At 49.9% G+C, this 15362-nt stretch overlaps 1 protein-coding gene across 3 annotated transcripts in view; it reads left to right on the top strand.

Moving 5' to 3' along the window:
* LOC146775817 (FH1/FH2 domain-containing protein 1-like) overlaps positions 1 to 15362 on the top strand; it is a 2636482-nt gene that overhangs the window by 2491480 nt on the left and 129640 nt on the right. The gene's annotated exons all lie outside the window — the stretch shown is intronic.

Genomic DNA, 15362 nt, shown 5'->3' with positions numbered 1-15362 from the left:
CTGCCTTCCCTCGAAGTTGGATTCATCTGCACGTGGGTGGCTTGCAACCTGTGACCTTGTGCAGGAAAAGGACTAGAAAAGAAACGGCAAGCTGCATACGCTAAGCGGCATTTTCGTTGCTATAACAACGAAAGCTTCGCAAGATGGCGTTGGACTGTCCACAGTCCCATGGACATGCGCATGCTGTTTGCTGTGAACAAATGGCGAGAGCAGCCATCTTTGTCCATGCAAATGCGTGCATGAAAGCCCTCGGCAGAATTGATTCCAAAAGGTACTCGTAATGGCGAGAGTAGCGCAAGCGCTGCTTTTGCCAGGCGAGACCTAAAAAGCAGGTGTTTAGGCGGGTCCCTATCAGGCTGTGTGCACACACCTTCTTATCGCGTGGGCAGTGGGACAGGTGTGGGGCAGTGGGAAAGGTGTGCCTAGTTACTGGTGCGGGTCCCATGACTGCAGCCAGCAGCGCCCTGTAGGGCCGTGTGCACACACCTGCTTATCGTGTGGGCAGTGGGACGGTGTGGGGCACTGTTGAGGTGTGGGGCAGTGGTACCGGTGTGTGGGCAGAGAGTTTGGTGTGGGACACTGAGACGGGTGTGGGGTAGTGAGACAGGTGTGGGGCAGTGAGACAGGTGTGCCTAGTTACAGGTGCGTGCACCATGACAGCAGCCAGGAGTGCCCTGTAGAGCTGTGTGCACACACCTGCTTATCGCGTGAGCAGTGAGACGGGTGTGGGGGGGCAGTAAGACGAGTGGGGGGGCAGTGAGACGGGTGTGTGGGCACTGTTCGGGTGTGGGGCAGTGAGACGGGTGTGTTGGCAGTGAGACGGGTGTGGGGCAGTGGGACGGGTCTGTGGGGCAGTGGGACGGGTGTGTGGGCAGTGAGACGGGTGTGTGGGCAGTGAGACGGTTGTGGGGCAGTGAGATGGGTGTGGCTAGTTACAGGTGCGGTCCCCATGACAGCAGCCAGGAGTGCCCTTTAGGGCTGTGTGCACACCTGCTTATCGTATGGGCAGTGGGACAGGTGTGGGGCACTGTTCGGGTGTGTTGGCTGTGAGACGGGTGTGAGGACAGTGAGACGGGTGTGTGGGCAGTGAGACGGTGTGGGGCAGTGAGAGGGGTGTGGGGCAGTGGGACGGGTGCGTCTAGTTACAGGTGCGGGCCCCGTGACAGCAGCCAGCAGTGCCCTGTAGGGCTGCGTGCACACACCTGCTCATCGTGTGGGCAGTGGGATGGGGCAGTGGGACGGGTGTGTGGGGCAGTGGGACGGGTGTGTGGGGCAGTGGGACAGGTGTGTGGGGCAGTGGGACAGGTGTGTGGGCAGTGAGATGGGTGTGGGGCAGTGAGATGGGTGTGGGGCAGTGGGACGGGTGTGGGGCAGTGGGACGGGTGCATCTAGTTACAGGTGCGGGCCCCGTGACAGCAGCCAGCAGTGCCCTGTAGGGCTGCGTGCACACACCTGCTCATCGTGTGGGCAGTGGGGCGGGTGTGTGGGGCAGTGGGGCGGGTGTGTGGGGCAGTGGGGCGGGTGTGTGGGGCAGTGGGGCGGGTGTGTGGGGCAGTGGGGCGGGTGTGTGGGGGCAGTGAGGCGGGTGTAGGGCAGTGAGACGGGTGTGGGTAGTAAGACAGGTGTGGGGCCCTAGGACGATTGTGTGGGCAGTGAAACGGTTGTGGGGCAGTGAAACGGGTGCGGGCTCTATGACCGCAGCCAGCAGCGCCCTGTAGGGCCGTGTGCAGCTCGTCTGCAGATATTGCGCAGCAGTCCGATGCGGTTCGTGTAGTTTCCTGTCAGTTGTGAGCAGCGCCCAGGGCGTGGCTTGCACTGTTTTGCTCCTAGTGAAATGCTGCATTGCACAACCACGCTACCAGCCCAGTCTCGAGTGAGTGCTGCCTGACCTCAAGCCCCAGGCAGTTGTCGAGTCCACCAGAGCCCTCTTGTGCAAGAAACACACCCGAAAGTGCCTCCTGGAACCCCGTGCGCGCATGCGCGGGTCCAGTGAAGTCCCAGCGCGGTCTTGTCGTTATTTTGTAAAGACTGAATGAGAGGCTGCTGGGACCAGAACAAGTGGAGCCGGGGGTGGGGGTTGCTGTCAGAATGAATGGGAGGGGTTAGAAAGCATCCTCGGCCACTACCCATGGCTTTGGGTGGGCCGGGTCCTGCCGGTGCTGGCAATACTAAAAAGCAGGTGTTGAAACGGATCCCTATCCCTGTAGGGCTGGGTGCACCCACCTGCTTATTGCGTGGGTAGTGGGACGGGTGTGGGGCACTGTTAAGGTGTGGGTCAGTGGGTCGGGTGTGTGGGCTGTGAGTTGGGTGTGGGACAGTGAGTTGGGTGTGGGACAGTGAGTTGGATGTGGGTCAGTGAGACGGATGTGAGGCAGTGGGACGGGTGTGGGGCACTGTTCGGGTGTGGGGCACTGTTCGGGTGTGGGCACTGTTCGGGTGGGCACTGTTCGGGTGTGGGGCACTGTTAAGGTGTGGGGCAGTGGGACGGGTGTGTGGGCAGTGAGTTGGGTGTGGGACACTGAGTTGGGTGTGGGACAGTGAGACAGATGTGAGGCAGTGAGACGGGTGTGGGGCAGTGAGACGGGTATGCCTGGTTACAAGTGCGGGCCCCATGACAGCAGCCTGTAGGGCTGTTTGCACACACCTGCTTATCACATGGGCAGTGGGACGGGTGTGTGTGGCAGTGGGACAGGTGTGGGGGCAGTGGGATGGGTGTGTGGGCAGTTCTACTCTGTAGGGCTGTGTGCACACACCTGCTTATTGCGTGAGCAGTGAGACGGGGTTGTGGCAGTGTTCAGGTGTGTGGCCGTGTTCTATTCGGATGTGTCTAGTTGCAGGTGCGGGTCCTGTGACCGCAGCCAGCAGTGATCTGCAGTGTATGCACTGGGCTCTGTGCACACACCTGCTTATCGCGTGGGCAGTGGGACGGCTGTGGGGCAGTGAGACGGGTGTGCCTAGTTACCGGTGCGGGTCCTGTGACAGCAGCCAACAGTGCTCTGTACGGCCGTGCGTACACACCTGCTTATCGCATAGGCAGTGGAACGGCTGTGGGATGGGTGTGCCTAGTTACAGGTGCGGGCCCGATGCCAGCAGCGCCCTGTAAGGCTCTGTGCACACACCTGCTTATCGCGTGGGCAGTGGGACGGCTGTGGGGCAGTGAGACGGGTGTGCCTAGTTACCGGTGCGGGTCCTGTGACAGCAGCCAACAGTGCTCTGTACGGCCGTGCGTACACACCTGCTTATCGCATAGGCAGTGGAACGGCTGTGGGATGGGTGTGCCTAGTTACAGGTGCGGGCCCGATGCCAGCAGCGCCCTGTAAGGCTCTGTGCACACACCTGCTTATCGCGTGGGCAGTGGGACGGCTGTGGGGCAGTGAGACGGGTGTGCCTAGTTACCGGTGCGGGTCCTGTGACAGCAGCCAACAGTGCTCTGTACGGCCGTGCGTACACACCTGCTTATCGCATAGGCAGTGGAACGGCTGTGGGATGGGTGTGCCTAGTTACAGGTGCGGGCCCGATGCCAGCAGCGCCCTGTAAGGCTCTGTGCACACACCTGCTTATCGCGTGGGCAGTGGGACGGCTGTGGGGCAGTGAGACGGGTGTGCCTAGTTACCGGTGCGGGTCCTGTGACAGCAGCCAACAGTGCTCTGTACGGCCGTGCGTACACACCTGCTTATCGCATAGGCAGTGGAACGGCTGTGGGATGGGTGTGCCTAGTTACAGGTGCGGGCCCGATGCCAGCAGCGCCCTGTAAGGCTGTGTGCACTCACCTGCTTATCGCGTGGGCAGTGGGACTGGTGTGGGGCACTGTTCAACTGTCGGGCAGTGAGACGGCTGTGCGGCAGTGGGACGGGTGTGCCCAGAATTCACTGGAACATCCGTAATAAATAACTACTGATGCATGTACCTGGGAAAGGCAGAGATTCGTTTTTGGAGGCCCTTTTAGTCTCTATTCCTGAGAAGTGAAGGTCCTTCGGAATTACGCATATAATAGAATAAGGAAAAGAAATGAAAGGTGGGGGTGAATGTTCTCAGTTGTCTGCCTCTTTTAACATAGCTGTCAAGTTGTTCAGGTACATGCGGGATGTGCTGCTCCACGCTGGGTTTTTTCCGTTGAATTCTGGGACTTGTCGACCCATTTTAGAATGAAATATACATGACAAGTCTTAGTATTCCCCAAAAATCCTGTACTGGGGCAGCATGTCATTCATGCATGGACACGGGAAATTTGGCAGAGCTGTTCCTCACAAAAAGTTATCAAGTGGCTGCTGGTCCCCTGCCCAGAGCTCTCGGGTTTCCCAAATCCATACATCACTATCTCATTCAATTAAGGCTTTTTTTCTTTTTACAGTTTGGGATTTGTAGTTGTCTATCCAACAGAAAGTCTGACAAGTCCCACAGCAAATATAGGACTGGATAATGTACTCACACATGGATCTGGAAAACTTAAATCTACTGTTTAAAAAAATCATACAAAATCACACACACACGGCGCGGCTGCTTCGTGACACAGCAGTAAAGCATAATGGTCGGCACTAAACAACGTGTGGATTTAAACAGATTTGCTAGCAGGCAGGTTGTTGTGCACAAAATTCATTTTCTGTCCTAAACATTTTGGGGGTTTTCTACCAAGGTTTTCTCCTCTAAACAAACGCATACAATCTTCAAGGCAAGTTTCTGGGAAGATTAAATAAGCATGGGCACAGCACCTTCACTATCCCTCTTTCTCAATTACAGAGACATTATGAGACATGCAGATGTGTCTGTTGAAATATACATTGCCTTTAACACCCAGAGGGTGGATTCTTTTTGTCGCATGCATTACTTGTTCTCTCTGTGTGAGGGTACCGGCACTGCTGCTGTCCCTATAGTGTGATAGTTTGTTCAGATGTTTTACTGTACTTGTTCTTAATGTGTAAGGGACTCGCACTCCTGCTAAGAATACCGTGTGAGGGAGCGAGGGTGATAGTTGATGTGTAGGCATTTGCTGATGTTGCTCTCACTGAACCGGTTCTCTGTGTTTACGGTGCTGCCTGCCAGCCTGCGCCTGTCGTGTCTGTCAGGGAAGCTCTGTCTGAGCTGTACCTCTTCATTGCCTCGGCTCTGCCTGAGCTGTACCTCTTCATTGCCTCGGCTCTGCCTGATCTGCGCCTCTTCACTGGCAGGGTCGCGTTTGCTGCTTCTGCCTGAGCCGTGCTTATCCAGAGCCAGGAATACTTTGCGGGCGGCACGTGGTACATTGCCTCACATGAGGAGTGCTTCCACGGCAGTGGCATGGAGTGGGTTGCGCGCTTGCCTGCATTGGCCCTGCTCCTAGCGGTGCTGCACTCGTCCTGTCAGTGGAAAGCTTCTACTTTTTGTACTTAAAAGAAGGCTGTAGGGCTGGGGACCATGGGTCGGTTGATGACTTTAACACTGTGTGATACTTTTTGATTCTAGCGGCCGGCCCTGGTGGTTGTAGGCCCATGCTTGTATCCTTTTTTCTGTTCAATAAAAATCTTTTTAAAAAAAAAAAAAAGAAGGCTGCACTGCTGTTTCCGCTGTAGTACGGGATACGAGTGTGAAGAAAGCGTGCCCTTTTGTAGGCTTGTGGTTTACTTTTTCTTTGTGGTTAGTCATGCCTGTGAAGACCTGTATGCACTGTGTCAGTGGCAAAATGGTTGAATTTGTCAATGTTTGTTAGTGTAGCATGGTCAGATTATAGGACCTAGAAGGTCTCCCTTTCCAATAATAGGAAGTACTGAAAAGCAACATTTCACATAAAAAGAAGTGCATGGCTTTTCACTACTTCCGGGCTTTTCATGTATGTCTGCAGTAGCACTGATTGCAGCGTACATGCCTGTGTTTCTGCTCGTGTTGTGTCTAGTGTGTGTGTGAGCGTCTGCCTACTATAAGCACATGAAGTTAATAGCGCACTGATTAGTCTGCGTGTCCCAGTGTTCTGAGAACTGATCTATAAAATAAAATGTAAAGGATATTCATAAGAAACACAACCAAATACGATGTGGGCAGACCATGTTCCTTCCCAGTCCCTGACAACCTTAAAGGCTGGCCAGTTTCCGAAAGTACTACGGGATCATACTATTGGCAGTACACGTTATACAAATGCACATAGGATGTTAGTCAAATTATGGGCAAAGTTAGTAAATGTTAAATCATTACATTATGGACTTTTCAGTTTGTACTCAAAAGATGCATGCATAACAAGCGCTTGCCATGTGTTTTCATTCAGCTGCTTGTTTAAATTTGCATCGCGCTTTCACTTTAAGTGAAAGCGCGATGCAAGCATCCCGGGCTCGGATCTGGAGAGACTAGAAACAGCGCTGTGTTAGACCCCTTTACCGGGAGAGCACTTTGCCAGGGTCGGTTGTGGTTCTCAGTCCGGCTCTGCTTGCTGCTGTCGAGGCCTGCTCCCTGGCACGCCACTGGCAAGGTAGACATGCTATTTATGGAAAATGCTGCGCCTTCCGCCAAACACACCTCTGTCTGCACTCCCCGATGGCTAGCAGCCGCCATTTGTGTGCGAATAGATGCTTTCTTTTTTCAGCAAACTGATCATGAAAATGCCCACCTGGGACGCATTTTTATTTTTAAAAAACAAGGTATAAGAACCGAATTCATAAGGCTTTATTCGGAGCTTGAAACACAAGTCCATAAAAGCAAAGCAAATACACAGCAAATACAATAAACATATCACATTATAAAATTGCGGACAGATTACATGATTAAAACATTTAAATAATTAAAAAAGCATACCAGGCCTTGCTTTGATAGCTAATAGGAGGAAGGTAGCAGTAAAAAAGCATACATCAGGATATGGTTTAAAAAGCAACTTCATAGCATCTTGTGTATTCCTAACTCCATATTTTAACAGGATAGGTTTGAGATAGGCTTGACGATAGTTATCATATAGGTTACATAGCAGAAGAAAGTGCATGGTGCTTTGAGCTGATACGTTCTCACATGGGCATGGGCCTACCGGATGTTTTTTGATACACGGGTAGGCCACCAGATGATGGACTATCCCAAACCTTAATCTGGTAATAACATACCTGTGGGAGGGTCGAGTAACTAGGCTCAGATACGGCTGAAATCCCTCGTTTTCACAAAATCTGCCGTAAAACATACATGTACTTAAGTTACTACTGGTCCTTTCCCGTTGCTCTAACTTAAAATTCATAAAACCCGACTTCATCACTTCTTTGGACAAACTGGAGGGGGCGTTACAATCATCTTTAAATCTAATACCATAAATCTCTGTATAACAATTTATGACATATTTAATCCAGGGAATTTTTAGATGGCCATCAATGGAGAGACAGTCTCCAATAATTGCTCTACTTAGGGAGGTCTCTTCCTTTAACCAGACGGAGCGCCACAACATTAGGGGCCTTAGTGCCAATAAATCAGAGAGGTGGAAGATACCTAGCTCTCTGTGAGCCAAATCGTTGGTAGCTGATTTGGGCAAACACAGCAGCCTTTTAAGAAAGAGGTTTTCCTCCACTTGCAGGTTCCCTGCCTTGATATGCCCCCACACCCCGGCTCCATAAAGGGCCACCGATAAACATCTCATTTGAAAGATCGTCAACATATCTTTAATCCGTTTATCTCCAATATTAGTAGCAAATTTAAACACCCCATAAGAGCTTTTTGCCATCTTAGCCTGGACACTATTGATCTCACTGGTCCAGCTGCCCGATTTAGAAAAAGTGATGCCGAGGTAATTAAAAGACTCCACTGTTGACACCTTATGACCTTCTATGAAGAAGGCATGGGGTTTTTTACATACCACACCACATTCCATAATAAAAGTTTTTGTCTTGTTAATCAACAGCTTCCTGTCGTTGATGAACAGTGAGAACCTGTCCATCAAACGCTGTAGGCCAATGGGGGTCCTAGACAGAATTACAGCGTCGTCCGCGTAAAGAAGTACGGGGACGCTGAAATCGTTAATTTTTGGTGCGTCAGCCACAACCTCCTTTAAAACTGAGTCCACTTTGTTAATAAAAAGAATAAAAAGTAAAGGGGCAAGCACACACCCTTGTCTAATTCCCCGTCTAACACTGAACTTGGGGGTACACTCCCCAGCCTGACCATAACGAACACTAGAATTTAATTTAGCATAGAGTCTCGCTAAGAAATAAACAATAGACTCTGGTGCCCCCATTTCCAATAACGTGGTCCATAAGATATTATGGTCCACCATATCAAAGGCGCTACTCAAGTCTGCAAAGCAGAGATAGAGAGATCCTTTTTTTGCCTTGGTATATTTCCCTATAATTAAGTCAAGGTTGAGGCATTGTTCTAATGTTCCTCTGCCCTTCCTGAAGCCATATTGGGAATCAGCCAGGATATTATTGGACTCGGCCCATTCTTCTAGCCTAACCATGAGTACCCGGCTCATGATTTTCACTGAGTAGTCCAGGAGGGAAATTGGGCGGTAGTTCTTCGCATCCCCCCTGTCTCCTTTCTTATAGATTGGTACAATAATGGATTCCTCCCAGGTGTGGGGAACCCCGTTGGATACGGCAGTGTTGAATACCTTTGTAAGCAACGGACCCCATATCTCTGATACTGTTTTGTATACATCGATGGGAACCCCATCTGGTCCCTGGGCCTTCTCACCCCTGCTAGATTTGATACTATCCCACACTTCGGCGGTAGTGATGTCCAAAGGTATGATAGGCCACCTGTCATCATAAAGTTCTCCGTTTCTAGCCGAATCAAAAATCAGGGAAAAATGGGTGACCCAACTCTCCGAACTAACATTTGCTGATAGTTCGGGCATCTTATCATCCTTTAGAAAGGGACTATTAACTGTTGCCCAAAATAATGAAGAATCCGCATTAGAGGCTGCTTGGTCCAATTTATCCCATGCCTCTTGTCTTAGTTCTATTTTCCTAGACTTAATAGCGGTCTGGTAGATCCCTCGTAATTCCCTAATGGTTCCAATATCTCTCTTCTCTGCTGACAGTGCTATTTTGAGCCTTTTAAGTGCAGTAGTGCATGTATGGTCAAACCATCCCTTATGCTGGAGTTTCCTACCCTTATGAGGTACGGTGAAGTTGCTATCTATAGTTAAATTAATTTTAATAAAAGTATGCACGATTTCAGCATTTCCTTCCTCACTTTCTAAAATTGTGACAATTTCCGTAAGACATTTTGACACAATGGCATTAGACTGAATGTCCGCTTTATTACCTTTCCATCTGATACGAATACCATTAGGGGGATGGGGCTCAATATTGGTAATGGTACGTGGAATATACACAGGTCGTTCCTTCCATAGGGTTATCTCAGCAGTGTTACAATTATGATCACTAATTAAGTTATCCACAACTACAGGGGTTGAACACCATGGACCAATACCAGATGATATACAAATAAAATCAATCACTGTATTAGCGTTCCTTCCCGTGTAAGTGGGAATAATTTCACCTGAGTGATTAACCTGGTTAACCAGTATTTCCATGTCATATGTAGTTACAATTTTGTTCAAAGAGTTACCATAAGAGTTGTGAGGGAAGTGGGAAACACCATCCCCCCAATGGTCAATAAAGCCACATACCCTTTGAGCGGCAAGAGGACACACCACTGTATTAAAATCTCCTACCCAAATGATATCAAAAACAAAATCAAATTTGGTTACAATATCTTCCATGGCAGATTCCAATGCAAGTACGACCTGGTACCTTGAACAGTCAAAGACATTGTTATAAAAATTAATTAAAAGGATATTCCTGTCCTGCTCATGTTGAAGCCATAAAATCTGGGAATGTGCACCAACCAAAACATGTTTTTTAACTTTGATGGGTATATCTACAGAAATCAAAACCAATAACTCGCCCTTTGCTCTGCCCGACGATGAGGCCACAGCTGGTAAATTAAAAGAAACAAAACCATTATAATTGATTGGGTCAACACACCAGGTTTCCTGAAAACATATAATGTTAAAAGTATTAATAAATTCTACCCATCCCAGGCAAGTGACCTTAGATGAAAGTCCCGCGATATTCCAGCTAGCGATCAAGCAAGCACTCTGTCTCCGGGGTCTGGGAGAGGGTATGGGGCTAGTAGGAACAGAAGGGATAGAACTACAAGGCTGGTCCCCGGACAGGGGGGCACAATTCTCTCTTTCACAGTGACCAATCGTCCCACTGGTAATGTCATTCCCACTGGCATCTACTGTATCTGGCACCCTCGCAGTAACATTCCCTCCCTTGCCTCCCTCGGTGTCAGCGGCATCCGTTGGATTAAACGAAACTGGCGCCAGTCAATCATTCCCATCCAGTCCGCTCAATGCTTCAAATCGGTTTGCCGTAGTAATGATAGGGCCAGGGAAAACATGCATATCTCCTTCTCTCGTCCCAGTATGTACAATATTGGGACGGGTATTAAGATGCCAATAGAAATACCCTAGAGGCCGAAGAGATATCCCTTGGTCCAATGAGGAAGATGACTGTGCTCTTAACAAAGCTGTGGATGCAAGATGGGGGCTACGGAAATTAACTACAATACAGTCACCCCCGCAAGTCTTGCGCGAGCTCCCAATCCAATTGACTCTTCTTGTACTTGTTATATCCTTTGCCAAGACTACTGGAAAGCCGCATTCCCGATGCAACCAATCCACAGTTTTGTTTTTCAAAGAAGCATGGGTTTCGCTATGATTGCGGCCTGTTTCTTTAACTTGTGGAACATTAGTAAGAACTGCCACAAACGGGGCACAAGCTGGGGGCAGGTCAGGTCTAGAAGTACCAGTGTTTTTTACACCAGGTCCAGGCTGATTCACAGCGATAGGGGTATACAACAATCTTTGTTGGCCTAGAGTCTGCAGAGAATCTGTAACATTTCTTCTCTCGCCACATTGTTCACCGTATGATGTCTTTGGGGGGTTAATCTTGGTCGTTGGTTTAACTATCTCAGAGGCCTGTCGAGGGACATGGCTATTTTCTGGAACCTCAATATTAACTTTGGTACCAGTGCTTGCGTTGAGATGTGATTCTAACAAGCCTCCTAGTCTGGCCACTTTAGTAACTACCATATCAAGTTTGTTCAATAATGGTTTAATTAGTAGATCAAACTTGGCATCAATCATACTGATTAAGAGATCCAGCTGTCTACTATCAATAGTGACCGGGTGGCTATCCTGTACTGCAATAGGGGTTTGAGCAGAATTAATGGTTAGAGGATCGGTTCTCTTAGATAATGATCGCCCCCCCCCCCCCCCCCTCTTAGAATGTACAATCTTATTATGTGTCCGGCTAGAACGTAGTATTCTCTGCGATGTTGTAGCTGTCAGGGTAGCAGTCGATGGGTCTGAAGTACGTATTAAATCCTCAAGAGAGGGGTCAACTGTACTATTTTCATCTACGGTGGCAACCACTATGGTGTCATCCGTATCATGAGTCGGGTCATTGATCTCATCATTTACATTAACTACAGCAGGTAAAGGAGTAGGGGGGTTAATATTTGAGAAAATAGAATCAATAGCTTCCACCCGCCCCAATGATTTTCTCCGCTCCTGATTTATCTTATCGACCATCTTCACAAGGTAGTTATCCATGGTTGATTTAGCCGAAATAGATTTAACTTTAGACATGGGGTAAACTAATACAATACTACTGCAATTCGATCATAGATGACAAACGATTGCCAACCCTGACAACCCTCTCGTATTCTCCACAATGCACTATGACAATATGAGCTAGACCCGGTTGGTGCCACTACACGTAAGGAGAAGGTCACAGCCCCCTTCTGTCCCGGGCTATCACAATCCACAACGTGCTACAGAATGCCAAAGTCCCAACGTTTGAAATTGTCACAGTACCTTATTACAGTGTCCGTATCACAGCAAATAAGGGGGGTGGCCCTGCCCGGCCTCTTCCGGCCCCGGACGGCCACAGACGGCCCGCCCTCTGCCCGGGCTCAGCCCGGCGCGTCCCGCGATGCGGAGGAAGCCTCGCTCTTTATTGCGCCTCCGGGCGCGTTGTCCGGCGGAAGTGGGCGGGGCGGGAGAGAATGCTGGGACCTGTGGTTTTCACCCGACTTTGGCCTCGGTTGACAAGAGGCGGCGGGGAAAACGGAACGGCCAAAGAGATGAACAGGCTGCCACCAGAGCCCAGGTAAGTGCTACGCAAAGTCCGCTGGCTTCAGGTGTCACTGCAATGTCCCCCCGCTCCACCGAGGGAGCCTCGCTCTTTATTGCGCCTCCGGGCGCGTTGTCCGGCGGAAGTGGGCGGGGCGGGAGAGAATGCTGGGACCTGTGGTTTTCACCCGACTTCGGCCTCGGTTGACAAGAGGCGGCGGGGAAAACGGAACGGCCAAAGAGATGAACAGGCTGCCACCAGAGCCCAGGTAAGTGCTACGCAAAGTCCGCTGGCTTCAGGTGTCACTGCAATGTCCCCCCGAACCGATTTTCTTAAATCTTAAAAAGTGTGGGATCGTCGTTCCCAACAGACCCCATCCACTTCAACCTCTGCATTTGACTGTACAGTACAGAGACACGAGACTGGGTATGAGTGTGATGTACAGAGAGATCAGACCGTTCTGGTGACTGGGTATGAGTGTGATGTACAGAGAGATTAGACCGTTCTGGTGACTGGGTATGAGTGTGATGTACAGAGCGGAGGCCGTTCTGGTGACTGGGTATGAGTGTGATGTACAGAGCAATGAGGTAGTTCTGGTGACTGGGTATGAATGTGATGTACAGAGAGATGAGACCGTTCTGGTGACTGGGTATGAGTGTGATGTGCAGAGCGATGAGGCAGTTCTGGTGACTGGGTATGAATGTGATGTACAGAGCGGAGGCCGTTCTGGTGACTGGGTATGAGTGTGATGTACAGAGCAATGAGGTAGTTCTGGTGACTGGGTATGAATGTGATGTACAGAGAAATGAGACCGTTCTGGTGACTGGGTATGAGTGTGATGTACAGAGCGATGAGGCAGTTCTGGTGACTGGGTATGAGTGTGATGTGCAGAGCGATGAGGCAGTTCTGGTGTCTGGGTATGAGTGTGATGTACAGAGCGATGAGGCAGTTCTGGTGACTGGGTATGAATGTGATGTGCAGAGCGATGAGGCAGTTCTGGTGTCTGGGTATGAGTGTGATGTTCAGAGGGATGAGACCGTTCTGGTGACTGGGTATGAGTGTGATGTACAGAGCAATGAGGTAGTTCTGGTGACTGGGTATGAATGTGATGTACAGAGCGATGAGGCAGTTCTGGTGACTGGGTATGAATGTGATGTACAGAGCGATGAGGCAGTTCTGGTGACTGGGTATGAATGTGATGTACAGAGATGAGACCGTTCTGGTGACTGGGTATGAATGTGATGTACAGAGAGATGAGACCGTTCTGGTGACTGGGTATGAGTGTGATGTACAGAGCGATGAGGCAGTTCTGGTGACTGGGTATGAATGTGATGTACAGAGATGAGACCGTTCTTGTGACTGGGTATGAATGTGATGTACAGAGAGATGAGACCGTGCTGATGACTGGGTATGTGTGTGATGTACAGAGCGATGAGGCAGTTCTGGTGACTGGGTATGAATGTGATGTACAGAGAGATGAGACCGTTCTGGTGACTGGGTATGAGTGTGATGTACAGAGCGATGAGGCAGTTCTGGTGACTGGGTATGAATGTGATGTACAGAGATGAGACCGTTCTTGTGACTGGGTATGAATGTGATGTACAGAGAGATGAGACCATTCTGATGACTGGGTATGAGTGTGATGTGCAGAGCGATGAGGCAGTTCTGGTGTCTGGGTATGAGTGTGATGTACAGAGCGATGAGGCAGTTCTGGTGACTGGGTATGAATGTGATGTACAGAGATGAGACTGTTCTTGTGACTGGGTATGAATGTGATGTACAGAGAGATGAGACCGTTCTGATGACTCGGTATGAGTGTGATGTGCAGAGCGATGAGGCAGTTCTGGTGTCTGGGTATGAGTGTGATGTACAGAGCAATGAGGCCGTTCTAGTGACTGGGTATGAATGTGATGTACAGAGATGAGACCGTTCTGGTGACTGGGTATGAGTGTGATGTGCAGAGCGATGAGGCAGTTCTGGTGTCTGGGTATGAGTGTGATGTACAGAGCAATGAGGCCGTTCTAGTGACTGGGTATGAATGTGATGTACAGAGATGAGACCGTTCTGGTGACTGGGTATGAGTGTGATGTGCAGAGCGATGAGGCAGTTCTGGTGACTGGGTATGAGTGTGATGTACAGAGCAGAGGCAGTTCTGGTGTCTGGGTATGAGTGTGATGTACAGAGCAATGAGGCCGTTCTAGTGACTGGGTATGAATGTGATGTACAGAGATGAGACCGTTCTGGTGACTGGGTATGAGTGTGATGTGCAGAGCGATGAGGCAGTTCTGGTGTCTGGGTATGAGTGTGATGTACAGAGCGGAGGCCGTTCTGGTGACTGGGTATGAGTGTGATGTACAGAGCGATGAGACAGTTCTGGTGACTGGGTATGAATGTGATATACAGAGAGATGAGGCCATTCTGGCGTGGGTATGAATCTAATGTACAGCGAGATGAGACAGTTCTGGTGATTGAGCATGAGTGTGATGTACAGAGCGATGAGATCATGAGACCGTTCTCGTGATGTATGACTGTACAGTATTTGAGACAGCGCTGGATACGATAGCTGCGCAGCACAGAGAGGAGGGTCACTCTGGTCACTCCATCTATAAGTGGCATAGTACTGGGGGCGGGGCACAAATGAAGACTGTACCGAGGGACTGTCGTGTTTATTTGCGCACCCTTTGTCTCAAACATGGAAAACGCAACAGCTGCAGGCTGTGCTGAATGCGCCTAGCCATTGCCTGCCCCTCGGGCAGTGCAGCGGCGAGGGGAGATGCACAGCATTTATAATTAGACTTCGGAACAGATGTGAGGCCTTTGCCCGAAATACGCTGCTCTTGAGCGAAAAAAGGAAACCCAGCGGCTGCAGCCCTTACCGAGGTCCCTGAAACACATTGTGCAGGAGAGGAGATGCAGGGGATATCCACTCCTATGGGGCACTTAGGCAGCTGGCTGCCAGGCAGTGGACCTGCTCCATGAGGGGCGCTCCCTATGCCACACTAGTTTCAGATTATTCATTGCGCATATGCAATACAGTGAACAGCATATACAACCCGAGTGCCTTAGATATCGCAGAGCCGCAATGCACACACTTTAAACCGAGTCCCTGCTGGGTGTGTGGATGATTCCTAAGGTTTTTCTCATGCACTTTATACAGCGTCAATCTGCTAGTGGTGTACTTCAGCAAAGAGAGTCAAATGCCATAGAGCTGTTGGGAGAACAGCCATATTTTATAGTGTTCCTTATCTGGAGGCACCGAGAGAGTCCCCGTAAAGT

This window comes from Triturus cristatus, chromosome 12 (assembly GCF_964204655.1).
Source record: "Triturus cristatus chromosome 12, aTriCri1.1, whole genome shotgun sequence".
NCBI lineage: Eukaryota > Metazoa > Chordata > Amphibia > Caudata > Salamandridae > Triturus > Triturus cristatus.
The sequence above is the reverse complement of the archived record's forward strand: the minus strand, read 5'-3'. Positions and strand labels throughout refer to the sequence as shown.